We start from the raw sequence: 16637 nt of genomic DNA on the forward strand, positions 1-16637 counted from the left end.
CCTCTTTTGACATTTATGATGAATTGTAATAAGCCAATAATTATTGGGAATCTTGGATATCGATGATCAATATAATAGTCAAGAAAAATACTATTTTATCACCTTCATAAACAAATTATGTTTATCTAATGGTAAAATAATAAATAAATAGTTTTTTTTTTTTTTTTTTTTTTTTTTTTAAATATTAAAAACAGACTCCTAGCTATTTGTTGATATAATTGGAAAATTACCAAGCTGATTGAACAGTTTTGTTAATTTATTTATTATTTTGTCACTTGATAAACAAGTTTTATAAAGTGATACAATAAGTGATAAACTGAGGCTCATCTAAATTGTTGAAATTATAATATAAATGAGTGAGCTGAGGGAAAAAAAAAAATGATAACTTTTATACCGTATGTATGTGGTTTGTCAAATCGTGTGGGTAACCTTCATGGGGATTACTTCAATAGTGGTATAAGGGTTACCCAGTCGATCAATCAGTGTTACAGGGAATATAATACTTCTCAGTGTTATGGGTAATCTGGTCACTATTATAAGTACCCAATAAGTGTTATACGGGTTACTTTGTTATTTTACAAGCAGTTATGTGGTGTGGTCAGCTGCACATAAAACACGCTAAAAATAATAAGTGGCATGTGCTTATTCCAATTTATAAAGTGATTACAAGAATTTACAAATAGCCTTAAGTAATGATGGAAAATTAGCTTAATGATGTGAGAAATCCTACAAATAAGCAAACTACTCGTATGAAATATTTCCGTAATTTTTTTTTAAGATATTATTTGTGAAACATAAAAGAATTTCTTTATAACAACTAAAATTTAACAAATGTAGTATATTTTATACTACTATTACAACGTAACACCGTCCCTACTAAACCATTATCACACTAATTAATGCATAACTAGTAACCAGAAGAACAATAAGGATTCTCCGGCAACTTTTGGGAGTAAAGAGCAATAAGGAGCTAGGTACTTATCTGGGCTGCCCTATGGATGTATATGGAAGAACAACGTCAAAGCTCAGGCCTTTGCAGGAGAAGATCTCAAAGATAATCTCTTCATGGAAGTTCTCACACCTCACGATGGCAGGGAAGATCATTCTAATCAATGGAGTGCTTATTGCCTCTTTACAACATGTCTTGTCAGTGTATTGGTGTCCCAAAACTCTATCAAATGCGACTATGTACCTTATTCTGAGATTCTTATAGACAAATGTGAATGGCTTGAAACCTATTTATTGGGCAAGGAAGGAATTAGTTTGCAATCACAAATCCAATGGGCCGGGGGACTGGGGATTAGAAGTGTTATAAGAACTACTTCTGAGACAAGGATGGAGAATGATTAAAAATCCGGGACTCCTTGTGAGTAGACTCTTTACAGGGAAATATGGGTCGGATCCTATTAGTTTGGGACATAAGGGAAGGGTCCAAGGGTCTCAAGGGTTGGCTCCTGGGCTACAAGGAGCATTGTGAAAGCTGCGACAGAGCTCAAACAGAACATAGGGTTCTTAGTAGGAGATGGCAAGGACATTGTTATTAGAGAAGATATATGGCTAGGGGAATATAGGGTGTCAGTGAAAGAGTTCGAGGGATGCGATGAAGTTAATAAAGTCTCTGACTTGATTACTCCACAACACACCTGGAATACAAACCTGGTTTGGAAAGCATTTGAAGAGGAAGACGCACGAAGGATTTAAAGTATCTACTTACCCTCGGAAAGAAAGGGTTGCAAGGTTTGGGTTCCGAATTCGAAAGGAAACTACTCTATAAAGTCAGGGTACTAGAGCCAATTTGAAGAAATCAAAACTGGAGGGGATGCTCTCTTTTGGAAGAAATACTGGAAAATCAGAATGTGGCCGAAAGTTTTGCTTCTTGGTTGGAGAGTTATTCAGAATAAACTTCCCACGAAGACCAACTTGAGGAAAAGAAGGATGATGGTGGATGGTCAGTGTGTATTTTGCAGAGAAGAAGAGGAAACAGTGGATCATTTATTTAGGGAGTGTGAAGTGACTAGGAGAGTATGGTGGGTGTTGCTGGGCCTTCAAGCTATGGCAAACCCTCACATAAAGCTAAAAAGGTGGCTAAAAGACCTTTTCATTTAATCTTTCAAGTTGGGACAAGAAGGTGATTTTTCAATTTCAATCTTGATGGTGTTGTACGCGGTTTGGCTACATAGGAATGAGGTAATCTTTAGAGGCATGAGTGCCAGTCCAAAGTCTATTTTGGAACTATCACAGGTACATGCTGGAAATTGGTTGAAGGCTTCAAAACTGAAAGAGGAAGAACAGTTGCAACATCAGCAACGACAAGGGGTTAAAGTAGTGCAGCCTCTTTATATTTTTTCTGCAGGTACACCTTCGACAAACTCTATGACTTCAGTCATAGTAGATGTAGCGTGGAAGAAACAGGGAGCTAAGGACTGACCAAGATGGACTGCAGCTGTGGCATGGCAGAGGGAAACACATGATCAAGTTGCAGCCGGGGAGGCTAGAAAAATCCAAGCACAGGATGCAATTTAAGCTGAAGGTTATGCTGTACACTGGGCACTTAAAGACAATATGCTACATTACCGAAATATAAGCATCAAAACAGATTGTGAGCTGGTGGTTAGAGCCCTTATTAACCCAACTCAAGCGCCTTTGACACTAAGGAGTATAGTTGAAGAGATAAGATACATGGCAAAGAAAATCAACTCCCTAATCTGTGTGAAGGTCCAAAGGGAGCTTGTGCAACCAGCACACATAGCAGCAGGAAGTATGAGAAGGAGCTAATTGTTTTCTTCTATTTTATAGCCACTTTCTACAAAAAAAAAGTAACCAGAAATAAGTCTGTAAAAAAAAAAAAAAATAAATAACATTGTTTTCCACTAACAACAACCCTTTAATTAATTGAAGCACTACCTCCAACACAAGTCTAATATTTTAAGAATTAATTAAGAATTCATGTAATAAATTAAGCTTAGGTCTTGTTTTAAAAATGGTTGCATAATTTCAAAACATAATTTTTTAATTTAAAACCGAAGGTCGATTATAAATACTAATCACTAGTTCGTACATGCAGATCAAAATATACTAAAGTGAAAAGAAAATACTGTTAAAATGTAAAAAAACATATAGTTATTTTGTTAAACTATGTAAAATGTCCATGTTCTTAAATTGTAATTAAGTGTAATGTACTTGTGTTATCACATAATATTCATTGTTTATTGTGAAATGTTCTTTAAATTTTATCTTTGGATTACAGTGGGTAAATATAAATGTTCATAATATAATATTATCATATTTTTTATTAATACTACAGTTTGATTTGGGTATTTTATACCCTGCCAAGTGGCCCAGCCCAATCTGAGTCTGACACGTGTCACTGAAGGGGCGCCAACATGGACCTTCCAGATGATGACACGTGTCGAGAGGATATTGCCCCCTGGGAAGGGCGGCTTTCAAGGACCAAATCCCAAGGGGCCCTTAAAAAACGGCGTGCCCTAATCCCTAGGTCACCAAACCCTAGGGAGGGCACACTTTTCGAGGACCCTATAAATAGGGAGATTTCACCATTTATTAGGGCACGTTCCAATCATTATTGATATGTCACTCTCAAGAAACATATAACACCTGAGCTCGGAATCCAAGCAGATTACTTACTTTCCGCACGTTATACTCCGATTCCGTACTAACTTAACCTTCGGAGGCGGACCTCCGACCATTCGGAGCTCCGTTTGTTTTGCAGGTACAGGTGTCCTTGCTAAATCCAGTCTTTAAGTTGTAACTCTCCTGAGGGACATAAAAACACCCGAAACACAGTTGTTCTATAAGTTTGAAAATTAATCATCAACTAGCTTAGGCCTTGTTTCATGCATGATAAGTCTTATTTTTTTTAGAAAAAAATAGTTATATCTAACAAATAGATAAACCATACACATCTAACTTATAGAAATTATACTGCACATGGCACCGCCATCGTACCGGCCGCCTGCTTTGCCCTACATCCAGCCTGCGCTCTTTGGGGGACATGCGACATATAACTAGCAGGGTATGGACTGGCAGCTTCGGCTACAAAACCTTGGGGACCAACCCTCTGCGTTCTCTAGGGAAATAGTCGAGGTCGAATAGCCGGCCAAGGTAAAAAATGTGTTGGTTGGGACCTATGATTATACCACCAACCTAGAGGACCACCTCCTGGCATACACCAACCTCATGTACTTGCAGGGGTTGGATGATGCCGCATGGTGTCGCTGTTTCCCAGCTTCCCTGAAGGGCATAGCCCAACAGTGGTTCGGCAATCTACCGGCTAGTTGTATTACTAGCTTCTAGACGCTTGCGAACTTATTTGCTTCTAACTTCTCTATGAACATCCCTGCAAAGAAAACGAGCCTTGACTTAGGCAATGTGCAGCATGGAGATAGAGAAGGGTTGCACTCTTACGTCAGGCGGTTCAATCTGGTGAGAATCTAGATCCATGGACTGTCTGACGAGGTCGCTTATACAGACTTTTTCAAAGGTCTGAAGGACGGGTCAACTTTCAAGTATGAACTCGTGCACAAGCAAATTTTCACTCTCCAAGGAACTCTGCGAGAGGCGGAAGCCTATATACAGGCGACCAAACTCTACTCTTCAAATAAGTAGTCTGACATAAAAAAGTCTGACCAATAGAAGGAGAGTTGGCCTGCCCAGCCGTCTCTAAAGCTTGAAGAGAGCAAAAAGAAAAAATAGATCTGGGCAGTTGATAACTCCGATCAGCCGGCCTAGAAGAAGAAAAAAAGAGTGGAAACCGTACGTTCCAAGGTACGAGTTCCACAAGGACAGTTGCTCCATCCTCATGGAGATAAAGGATCGGCTGAATCTCGAGAAGCCGACTCCTATAAAAGGTTCCGTTGAAAATCGGAACAAGAACAAGCACTGCCACTACCATGAGGATGTCGGCCATGACACCAACGACTGCTTCAGCCTCAAGTGGACGCTTGACCATCTGGCTGACAAAGGGGCACTGAAGTCCTATGTGAAGTTTAAAGTGGCTTCCATGGCGAAAATGGGGCAGTCTAGCAAAAAGACTCCCCGGCCTACTATTACTACCAAAACTAATGAGGAGCCGGTCTATACAATAGCAGGCGGAGTCGCTGGGGGTGGCCCGACCATCCGGGGCACCAAGAACCATCTGAGAAAGATGGTCAATTATGTTGAAGAGGGACAAGCGGCAAGCACAAGCGCCTTCCCCGAAGTCATCATCACTGATGAGGACATAGGTAAAGTCCGTCGGCCGCATGATGACCTTGTGGTCATCAAATGCAAAGTGGCCAACCAACTGGTTGGTCGGATACTTATTGACACAAGAAGATCCTGAGACCTCATCAGCCTCAAATGTCTATCGAACCTCAAATATAAGCCGGATAGCATGATGGAGGTCTCCTAAACCCTTGTTGGGTTTGGGGGAGGACTTGTGCGCCCAGTTGGGCAGATTGACCTACCCGTCCGCCTGGGAGAGAAAGGAAGTGGTCGGCACATGACCATCCGTTTTTTGGTGGTTGAAGAGCTGACCGCCTACAACCTCATTCAGCCGGTCGGGGCAAAGAGCCGATAGAGCTTGATACTATTAAGGATGTCAATCCGACCCCACCAGCCGCCAAGAAGAGAAAGACTGACTAGCTGGTGGTGGTAAAAAAAGAAAAGCAATAGGAATCACTGACCGAGGAATGGTCAAATGACCTCCGTCCCTAGCCCTCTGGTGAGCACATTCATATCCCTCCGGATGACAGCCGGCCAGAGCGGACTGTTAAGGTGGGGACGGTTTCCTTTGCCAAGATGGGTGCAAGCTTGCACCAAGTGTTGAAAGAATTCAAAGACATCTTTGCCTTTAAAGGGGAAGAGATGCTAGGCATCAGCCCGGATCTTGCTGTCCACAAACTCGCCATGGACCCTAAAAAGAAGCCCATTCGGCAAAAGAAAAGAAACCACGACAAGGAGAGAAGTTAGGCGGCAACCACTAAAGCAAAAAAGCTGTTGGACGCTAGGTTCATTCGGCTATGTAACTTCCCTGATTGTGTTGCAAATGTTGTACTGGTGAAAAAGTCGAATGGTACCTGGTGCATGTGCGTTGACAACACTGACTTAAATAGAGCATGTCCGAAGGATAGTTATCCACTTCTAAAGATCGACAGTGTGGTCGATTCTACAGCTGGACATGCCCTGTGGAAAAAAGATCAAGAAAAGACAGCATTCAACACGGATCAGGGGTTATTCTGTTATATTGTGATGTCGTTTGGCTTGAAGAATGGCCATTCTACTTTCCAAAGAATGATTAACACGGTCTTCATTAATCAGATTGGGAGTAACGTAGAGGCGTATATTGATGACATGATAGTCAAATCCAAGCAGCAGGCGGATCACCTTGCTGATCTACGAGAAACATTTGCCACACTCAGGCGGCACAAGGTCATGCTTAATCCAAAAAAGTGTGTCTCGGATTCCTGATTGACCGACAGAGGATAGAGGCGGTAATCGACATGCAGTCGCCCCGTACTGTCAAGGAAGTTCAAAAGCTAACAGGTTGCCTGGCGGCTCTCAGTCGATTTGGCGACAAGTGCGTCTACTTCTTCCTGGTGATCGGGAAGAAGGCTAACTTTGAATGGGGAGATGATGCTGAGGCGGCCTTCTAAAATTTAAAAACTCATCTGCACTCTTTGCCAAAGCTAGTTAGCCCTCTACCCAAAGAGAAGCTCTTCATGTATCTGGCTGTCTCAGATCATGCCCTCAACGCTGTTCTCTTAGCTGAAAGAGACGGGATCCAGCTCCTGGTCAATTCACCAGCCACGTTCTTAGAAACGTAGAGCTTTGGTACCCCATGGTTGAAAAATTTGGCCTCGCTCTTTACATGGCTGTCAGGAAGTTAAATCCTTACTTCTTGGCACATGCGTAGTGATCTATACAGACCAACCGATTAAGCGACCACTTATAACCTTGGAGTCTTCTAGATGAATTCTCAAATGTGCGATTGAAATTCAAGGTTTAGAAATCACATACGAACTAAGAAAGGCAATAAAGGGGCAAGCATTCACTGACATTATTGTCGAAATGACAAGGCCGGTTGCTCCGGACAATACTAATCAGGTTTGGAAAGTGTATGTGGACGGGAGCTCCACTATGAACGGTTGTGGTGCAGGGTTTATCTGTCAATCTCCTGAAGGGGATAAGTATGAGTATGCGCTACGGTTCAAGTTAAAGGTCTCAAATAACGAGGCTGAGTATGAAGCCCTGTTAGCCAGCATCCGGTATTGCAAGGTGGCAAGGGCAAAGAAAATTGACGCCTGTTCAGATTCACAATTGGTTGCACATCTAAACAATGGCAACTATGAGGCCACTCATCCGGCAATGATTAAGTACATGCAGGCGGTCAAAAATGAAGCTGGGACACTTGAAGAATTTCATCTTAGTCAAGTCCCTAGGTCATTAAATAATTAGGCGGATGCTTTGTCCAAGCTGGCGTTATTTGCCTCCTGTGAAACACCTCGGTCAGTCTTCTGGGAAGTCATGGAAAAAAGGAGCATATCTGACGAAGATCCCATTGGAGTACCAAACCAAAGCTCTACCTGGATAAACATCATCCGGGCATATCTTACACATGGCACGCTCCCTGATACACCTTAGGAGGCGGCTGTGTTGAAGAAACGAGCTGCAAGCTTCGAGATAAGTCAAGGAGAACTCTTCAAGGCAGGTTTTCTAAAGCCCCTGTTAAAATGTGTGTTACCCCATAAAAGGGGAAAGAGGATTTCGAAGAGTTTCATGCAGGATACTATTCCTCTCATATAAGCGGCAGATCCTTGGCTGCTAGGGCTAGGCGGCACTACTTCTGGCCGACCCTTGAGTCGGATGCTATAAAGATGGTAAAAAAAAGCGACAAGTGCCAGAAATTTGGCAAGCTAATCTATCGTCCGGCCACTGACTTGACGACCATCCACAACCCAATACCTTTTGCCAAATGGGGCATGGATATCTTGGGGCCTTACACAACTGCTCCAGGCGGCAAGCGCTACATCTTAGTGGTTGTGGATTACTTTACTAAATGGGTAGAGGCGGCGGCGGTCAAAAACATCAAGACAAAGGACTCCATCTCTTTCATTTGGAAGAATATCATCACCCGTTTCGGGGTGCCTATGTCTATGGTGTTTGACAGTGGTCCTCAGTTTGAGACACCTTAACTTAAGACTTGGTTGGGAGACCAGGGGGTCTCAAGCTACTTTGCATCAGTTGGCCGACCCCAAGCAAATGGCCAGGTCGAAGCCTTCAACTAGTTAATCTTAGACGGAATAAAAAGAAAGTGGAAAGAGCTGGCGGCCTATGGGCGGATAAACTACCACACGTCCTATGGGCCATTAGGACAACTGAAAAAGGGGCAACTGGAGAAACCCCATTCCTCATGGTGTATGGAGTAGAGGTTGTCTTGCCAATTGAACACTATGATTCGACTCTTCGGATCATGTTGTATGACAAAGAGGCAAACTGGGAGGCCATGCGCCTGGCATTGGATTCACTCCCAGAGCGTATGGGCAATGCCGCCTTGTGCCATAAGATCTACCTTATGAGGATGACTCGGGCCTGCAATGAAAGAGTACACAAGCGCCCTTTTAAAGTAAGGGACTTTGTGTTACGGAAAATGGAGGCAGTCGGTAGGGCAAATGAGTAGGGGAAGCTAACCCCAAATTGGGAAGGTCCCTACCAAATCTATGAAGAAGTAAGAGACGACACCTATCGCCTAAAAGAACCAGACGACAGGCAGCTGCCCAGAACTTGGAATGTTGACAACTTAAAAAAGTAATACTTTTAAATTTTTATGTAAATTTCTCGATTTGTTAATGAGAATATGCCTTCATTACCAAACTTGTCTTTTAAATATTTTGTCCAAGCTCTAATGTTATCACAACACCACCTGCACATTGTGCAGACGACTTTACTATTATAATAAAGGGAGCGTCTGCCCTAACAGCAGGCGCCCTTAACCCATTTGAAGGTGTCGACTGCACCAAAGCAGCCGACCCTACTAATTCAATTTTTACAAAGTTAAGTCACAAAGACTTAACAGCTATCTATTATTTCAAAAGAGGCCAATGGCCAGAAATCATTATTCAAAATACCGTCTGCTCCAACATGAGTACGACTGTCTGCTCCACATGAGTCAGACAACCGGCGACGTCCATTTGGGCAAATTCGTCGAAGAGAAGAATAACCCATTTGGGTGGCACATTGCTCTATGAACACAACAAGCGGCTCTCACCGCTCGTAGTCGTTTGATCTAATCTAACTTGAAATCTAAAAAGTGTTGAGTTTTTGACTATTCTAATATAGGCGGAAAACGGCTACTGTTTCATTATAGAGGCTATCCCACCGCCTGCTTTTGTTTTGGGGCAAGACAGGTGGACGACAATTTTTTCGACAAATAAGCTAAGTCAAAAAATTTAGCAGCTTAACTATATTTCACGAGGCCTTTGGCCGGATGCATTTAAGTAATTGAAATCGTCTACTCTACATGGCCGTCTGTCGCTTGGTTTGGAGCAATCACCATAGTGATTGATTGACTTACAAACCATGCATACTCTTTAAAGTATCAATAATTTCTAAGTCAATTAATCCACTTTACCGAAACCAACCGACATCCGTCATGGGCAAGGACATTCGCATAATATACAGGTTAAAATACTTAGCCAAAATCTATGCATATAAAAATTGAAAGCTTTAAAAAAATTTTTAAAGCAAAACGGCAATATAAATAGAACCGGTCAAATGACCGGATGCTTCATAAATTGAAACAGCCGCCCAAAACGGAGGACTGAATGAGTTAATTAGCCGGCGATGCCGAAAGAACTGTTGGATTAACCGACCCCTTAGTCGGTAAAGATACACAAATACTCGGCACACAGGCCGGAAAGCAAATACTTGGCCATTCGGCCGCAGAAGAAATGTATATAAAAGCTTAAGTAGTAGGGAGGAGGCTCTCTGTGTTGGCAGCCAGATCCTTCTTGTTTTCACCCGTCGGCTGTTCATCATTTTCCTCATCCTCCTCCTCCTCCTCCTGCTCATCCTCAGAGGACTCCCTCAAGGAGCCGCATGCCTCGGCAGCAGCCTTGGTCGCTTCCTCCTTAACATGCTGAAGGAGGCAGGCGTTGGACTCCTGGTTGGCTTGATCAAACTTGGTTTTCCATGTCCCAAAGTCAACACCCGGCTGGACAGCTTCCCAGGTCATCAGCATGATTGTATCATATTCCTCCATCATTTTTTTTAACAAGGGCCTCTTTCTCCTCCTCGTCGCGAGCTTTGAACTTGGCTTGGAGCCGCCTCCCTGGTTTTCCAAGCGCTTCAATTCTGCAGGCGGCCATTTCGCTCCTTGCCTTCTCAGCATCCTGCTTGGCCTCTTTCAAGGGCTCAAGTTTGTCCTTAAGGCCCTTAATCTTAGCCTTAAGCTTGTTGATCTTCGTTTGAGCCGCCTCCAAGTCCCACTTCACCTGCAGCTTGGCCTCCGCCTGGGAATACATCATATCAAGTGTCAATAACTCATTTTGAGCAATTTTAAACTAAGCTCTGTCTAGAGCGGAGGCGGCCCGGGCATTAGAAGCCGTTACCTCTTTGGACTTCTCCAGGATTGGCTTTTTAAGCCCTTGCACGCGCAGCATGGCCTGCATTCGGCCAAAGGGGCAAATGGTTAGCATCAAGCGGGTACACAATTGATTAGTAAAAATCTTTACCTCGTAGAGGTTCCCCAATATGCCATCCAAGTTGAGGGTGCCGACCCCTCAAACAGACGCCCGTCTTCAAGGTCCAAGGCCCGTAGTATCTCCTTGGCCATCTGAACAACAGTCGACCTCTGAGTAGGTGCTGCACAAATTAAGCTAACATAGGGTAAGAGCATGCCGAATGGTCAACATCTATGTAAAAAAGCATTAAGGGGAAGTAGCCCTTACCCTCCGGCTGCTCCTCATCCTCCTTGACGGGCTTCTTCCCGTTCCTTGATGAGCCGGCAGCAGAAGTGAGTGGCTTGCCACTCTTCGATGCCCTAAGGGCATTGGGTTTGCTGATATCTTTATCAGCGTCGGGACGGGAGTCGTTGCCTCCCTTCTTTGGCTTGTGGGCAATGTGCTTTCTGGACTTGCCAAAATCGCCCACATCTCCGGCCTTCTGCTTCTACAACTTAGGGTCAAATGGTTTGGAGGGAGAAGGCTTGGTGGAAAAACCTTGCACAAACAAAGACTAGTCAGAAAACATGCGGACAAAGAAAAAATTTTGTTCAAAAAAGACAAGTGTGATAAACCCTCACCTTGGGGGTTCCGCCAGATGTTTGTTCTTCGTTTGTCCGTTTGCCTAGGACGTTCGAATGATAGATTGCTGTAGAGGTTGCAGCCGGCTTCTTGAAGGCCGAGAGCTTCTTCATAGCTTTGTCTACACAAGGAAACAAGAGTTAGAAACATGCAAACAATTATTGGAGACAGCTATGGCATTAAAAATATCAAGCGACCAACTACCTCTCGGCATCTCCGTACTCAGGCCGCAGGCGGCTAAGTACACCTTGTCCGAGAGCCACTCGTAGAGGAGAATGTAACTTAGGGGGGTGACTTCCTTCTCCCCCGTCTGATCATTTGTCCGGATGGACAACTTGAACAGATCTTTGTCAAAGATCTCCTCTTGAGCCCGCCTAGGAAGAGGCTGCAGGGCTTTCTTTCCAGCCAAGAGGGGAGGGTTCTTGTTCCACCTGTTGTATTTTTTGTTCAACAGGCGGTCAAAGGAGGAGACTATATAAAACTTTGTTCTCTAGTCCTTCCATTTGGACTCCTTCCCTACTGCCATTATGTACCCCTTGCAGGTGGTCAAGGTGTACTAGTCTTCGCCACCTATTTTCGGTGCTCGGCTTATATAATGCATGTGGGTAAACGCCTTAATGTTGGGATCCACCCTCTGCATTTCACATGCGGAAATATACCTGATTATGTTAATCTAGGAATTTAGGACAAGTTGCTAGATACCTAGCTGGTATCCATCAAGAATTCTCTCCACAGCCGGATTTAGAGGAAAGCGCAGACCAGCTTGAATGGTTGCCTCATAGCAACCAAAGCTCTTGTCATGGTAACTTGCCATCCATGGCAAGACAACTTTATCTACAGCATCCGGAATGGAGAGAATGTAGCCATGTCCCATGACATGCTTCGACTTGAATTTGGCCTAGTCGACTTTCATTAAATCCCGCTTGCCTTCACGAACGTGCATATAATAAGGAGCACGCTCCAGACGGCAAGAAGTAGACGACTCGGCCAACCCTCTCCTTTTTCCAAAGACAAGGACTCCTTTGAAGGAGGCACTATCAAAAGATGACGAGGTCAAGTCATCATTAGAGCTCTTATCAGAGCTGGGGGACTGCCGGCTGGTGCCAGCAGGGTCCTCCTCCAGTCTGTCCTCCAATGCCTGTCTAGAAGGCTCGGGCATCGACTGATTTTCAGCCTCCCACAAGATTGTGTCGTTGGGAGTACCGCTGGAAGTTGGGGATTGGTAGTAGGATAGAGTTGGAGGAGGGTTAGAAGAAGGGCTTGAAGGATGATCATATAGTTCGTTAGCAGGCGCCCTAATGGAGCCGTTTGAATAAACGGTAGACCCTTCCGAATGGTAGAAAAAACCATCCGAATTATATTTTTAGGCTGTTCTCTTGGTTCTGGCCATGGTGTCTTGCATAGACACAGAAACGGTCGGATTCGGGGAAGTTCGCAAAGCAAAGTCCAAGAACGAGAATTCGGCACCGCTAGTTTTAGATTTAGCCGTCCCCGGTGACTGGCTGATCACTACCCTAGGCCTTGCCGTGTGAAAAAACAAAGCAAGAAACAAAGTAAAAAAGAAAAAGAAGTAGGCGGTTACCTTTAAAAAGTAATAGGAGACGGCTGAAAAAAGCTTGGACGTTTGTTTATAGACGAGCTTGAGGGCGGCTGTCGGATACTTGCAAAGGAAAAGACAAGAGTTCAGAAGTCAAAGGCTCTTGATTCTCTCAAAGACTCACAAACGTGCGAAAAAATGAAGGGGGGTCAACCCCTATTTATATAAAGGGTAAGAATCTAGGGTAAAAATCCTTAGATTCACCCATGGTAAATGGTTAAAAACAAACCACCCATAGCCTGACGACTGTCACAGGTGGCAAGTGGCCAGCCATGTTACACCTGTGGGGGGCAAATGATTTGGTTTGGGTATTTTATACCCCGCCAAGTGGCCTAATAAGATTGTGACACGTGTCACTGGAAGGGGCGCCAACATGGACCTTCTAGATGGTGACACGTGTCTAGCGTATATTGACTCCTAGGAAGGGCGGCTTTTAAGGCCCAAATCCCAAGGGGCCCTTAAAACGGCGTGCCCTAACCCCTAGGCAACCAAACCCTAGGGAGGGCACACTTTTTGAGGACCTTATAAATAGGGAGATTTCCCCATTTATTGGGACAGGTTCCAATCATTACTAATCTGTCACTCTCAAGAAACAGATAACACCTGAGCTCGGAATCCAAGCAGATAACTTACTTTCCGCACATTTTACTCCGATTCCGTACTAACTTAACCTTCGGAGGCAGACCTCCGACCATTAGGAGTTCCGTTTGTTTTGCAGGTATAAGCGTCCTTGCTGAATCTAGTCTTTGAGTTGTAACTCTTTCGAGGGACATAAAAACACCCGAAACATAGTTGTTCTATAAGTTTGAAAATTAATCATCAACTAGCTTAGGCCCTGTTTCATGCATGATAAGTCTTATTTTTTTAGAAAAAAATAGTTATATCTAACAAATAGATAAACCATACACATCTAACTTATAGAAATTCTATTGTCATACTGTTTATTAAAAGGCAAAGTAAAAGTTTAATAAAAAATCTCATGTTTTAGATAGGTAGTAGTGAATTCTCATAAATAAAATTGTCATTAATTTAAAAGTTTATTTAGTATTTAAATTGAAAAACTTATTAGAAGTATTAAAAAAAAAGTAATGTTTTAAAGTTATTGCTTTAATATCAATTGTATTAATCAATTTATTATTACTTTTTCTTTGGCAAAAATCTTATAATACTCCGTTTAAAAGATAATTAAAAAATAATTGAAATAATATTTTAGGTAAATATGTATGGAAGAATTAAGTACATTAATTAAAAAGAAATACAATTATTATAAAAATAATATAAAGATTTGGAACAATATTTATTAGTGGTATTATAAAGATAATTCAAAAAATTAAAGATTTTGACTAAAAAGGGATGGGGAGTTTTGGCTAGAAAAAACAACAAGATAAGACATGTATCACTCCCGGTGTCTATTTAGCATTAAGTTATTGATTATTAATAGAGGAGGTCCTAACATAATATCGTCATTAGCAAAAAAAAAATGAACCGCAAAAAAAAATGTTCATTTTTTTTCGAATTTGAAAGGAAAAAAATGTACATAGTTATAAAATGATAATAATTAGTATTTGGAAAAACGTAGGATTAATAAATAACATGTAATCATTATTATAACAATTAAAATGATGCTAAAAGCTTATTAAGAATAATTAGATATGTTAAAATCGAAATTATATATATGTCCCTCATTACCTTAAAAAACATAATAGCCACATTCAAAGACATATAAGGGATTAACAAAAAAACATACTCCCTCCGTCCCCGAATGATAGTCATTGTTGCCAGTTTTAGTGACTCAAAAATGTAAGTTACATTTGCTTTTTTCAAGTACCATTAATATCATTTTTTACTAAAATTTTCTAACATTTGCAAAAATATTTATGCAAATTTAACTTTCCCATGTAAATTTTAATTTTTCATGTACTTTAATTACTTTCTTTCTCTACTTTTACGCATACCCAATGTAAATTTACTTTTTCAATTTACTTTCTTTAATTCTCCTTAATTCTTGTGATTTTTCTTCAAAAGTGACTATCAATCGGGGACGGAGGGAGTAAGTGATACAACAAACGAACATAAGAGATTTGCAAAAAGAATCCATGATTAAATAATATCAAAATAACAACTGTTAATGTCATCATTGTATATGTGTCATTTTTTATTAAATTTTTTTCTACCTAAATGCGAAGGATAGTGATTTGGGTATTTTATACACCGCCAAGTGGCCCAATCAGAGCCTAACTCGTGTCATTGGAAGGGGCGCCAGTTTGGACCTTCCAGATGGTGACACGTGTCAAGTAGATGTTACCCCATGGGAATGGCGGCTTTCAAGGCCCAAATCCCAAGGGGCCCCCTAAAAAAATGGTGTGCCCTTCCCTAGGTCATCAAACCCTAAGAAGGGCACACTTCCCAATGTCGCTATAAATAGGGAACATTCCCCCATTTATTGGGGCACCTTTTATGACCTTACGTACACTGATTGAATAATACCAATCAATTTCTAATCTATCACTCTCAAGACACAGAACACCTGAGCTTGAGATTCGAGCAGATAACTTTACTTCCGCACGTTTTACTCCAAACCCTTACTAACTTAATCTTCGGAGGCGGACCACCGACCATTCGGTGCTCCGTGTGTTTTGCAGGTACAGGCCTCCTTGCTGAATCTAGTCTTTGAGTTGTAACTCTCCCGAGGGACACAAAAATACCCAAAACATTTGGCGTCGTTTGTGGGGAGAGCACCTCTAAGATGGCTTCACAAGAAACTATGCTGCCTCTAGAGACCTATCGGCCTCTGAAGGATGTAGTGGTCTAAACGGACCATGATTCTTGTGACGACGGAGACCTCAAAACCTACATGGGCCATGACGGGTCCTTCATTTCCAAGCGCATATGCAACAAAGAAAAGGAGGAGCGTAATATCGGCAGGAAGGTCCAAGCAGCCCCCTGGACAACCAAGTAAGCCCTCAGGGCAGCCGGTTGATCCTTCACAGGCGGCAGGTTCAGCCCCAGTCACCCGAGACAAACTTATGAAATTCATGAGCAGTCTCAAGGGTGAAAATTAAACAACTGATCACCAAGAAGCTGTCTGCTTCTAGAAAGGAGCAGTCAGGCAAGAAGCCAGCCCAACCTGGCAAACAGAAGTCGGTCAAGGACCAACAGCTGAATCCTCATCATGCCCCAAAGGAGAAGGCTCGGCCCCAATTAGACCTCTCATGACTCCATTTCCCCGTAACGGTGACAAGAAAACCCATTCGGCAAGTACAGCCGGATGGTAGCAAGAAATCATTCTCTGATGCTCGACATTACATCGAGCAGAAGAAGACCCATTTGTCAGAGTCGACCTCTAAGTCGACTGATTATGATAGCTTCCAGAATACCTCTGTGAGGTATTCTCAATCTGTACATGAGACCCCAGCAAACTGCCCTCGAGTCCAGCTGGGACCTCATATGATACAGTCGGCTCAGTGTATGGCCCCGACATTGTACCATCCGCCTGCTTTACCATACATCCAGCCTGCCTTCTTTGGAGGACAGGCGACATGTGACTATCAACCTATGGACTGGCAGCTTAGGCTACAAAACCTTGGAGATTAACCCTCTGTGTTCTCTAGGGAAATAGTCGAGGCCAAACAGCCGGCCAAGGTTAAAAATGTGTTGATAGGAACCTATGATGGGACCTCCAACCCTGAAGACCATCCTGTATTTATAGGGGTTGGATGATGCAGCATGGTGTCGCTACT

This window comes from Chenopodium album, chromosome 27 (genome assembly GCF_948465745.1).
Source record: "Chenopodium album chromosome 27, dcCheAlbu1.1, whole genome shotgun sequence".
Taxonomy (NCBI): Eukaryota; Viridiplantae; Streptophyta; class Magnoliopsida; order Caryophyllales; family Amaranthaceae; genus Chenopodium; species Chenopodium album.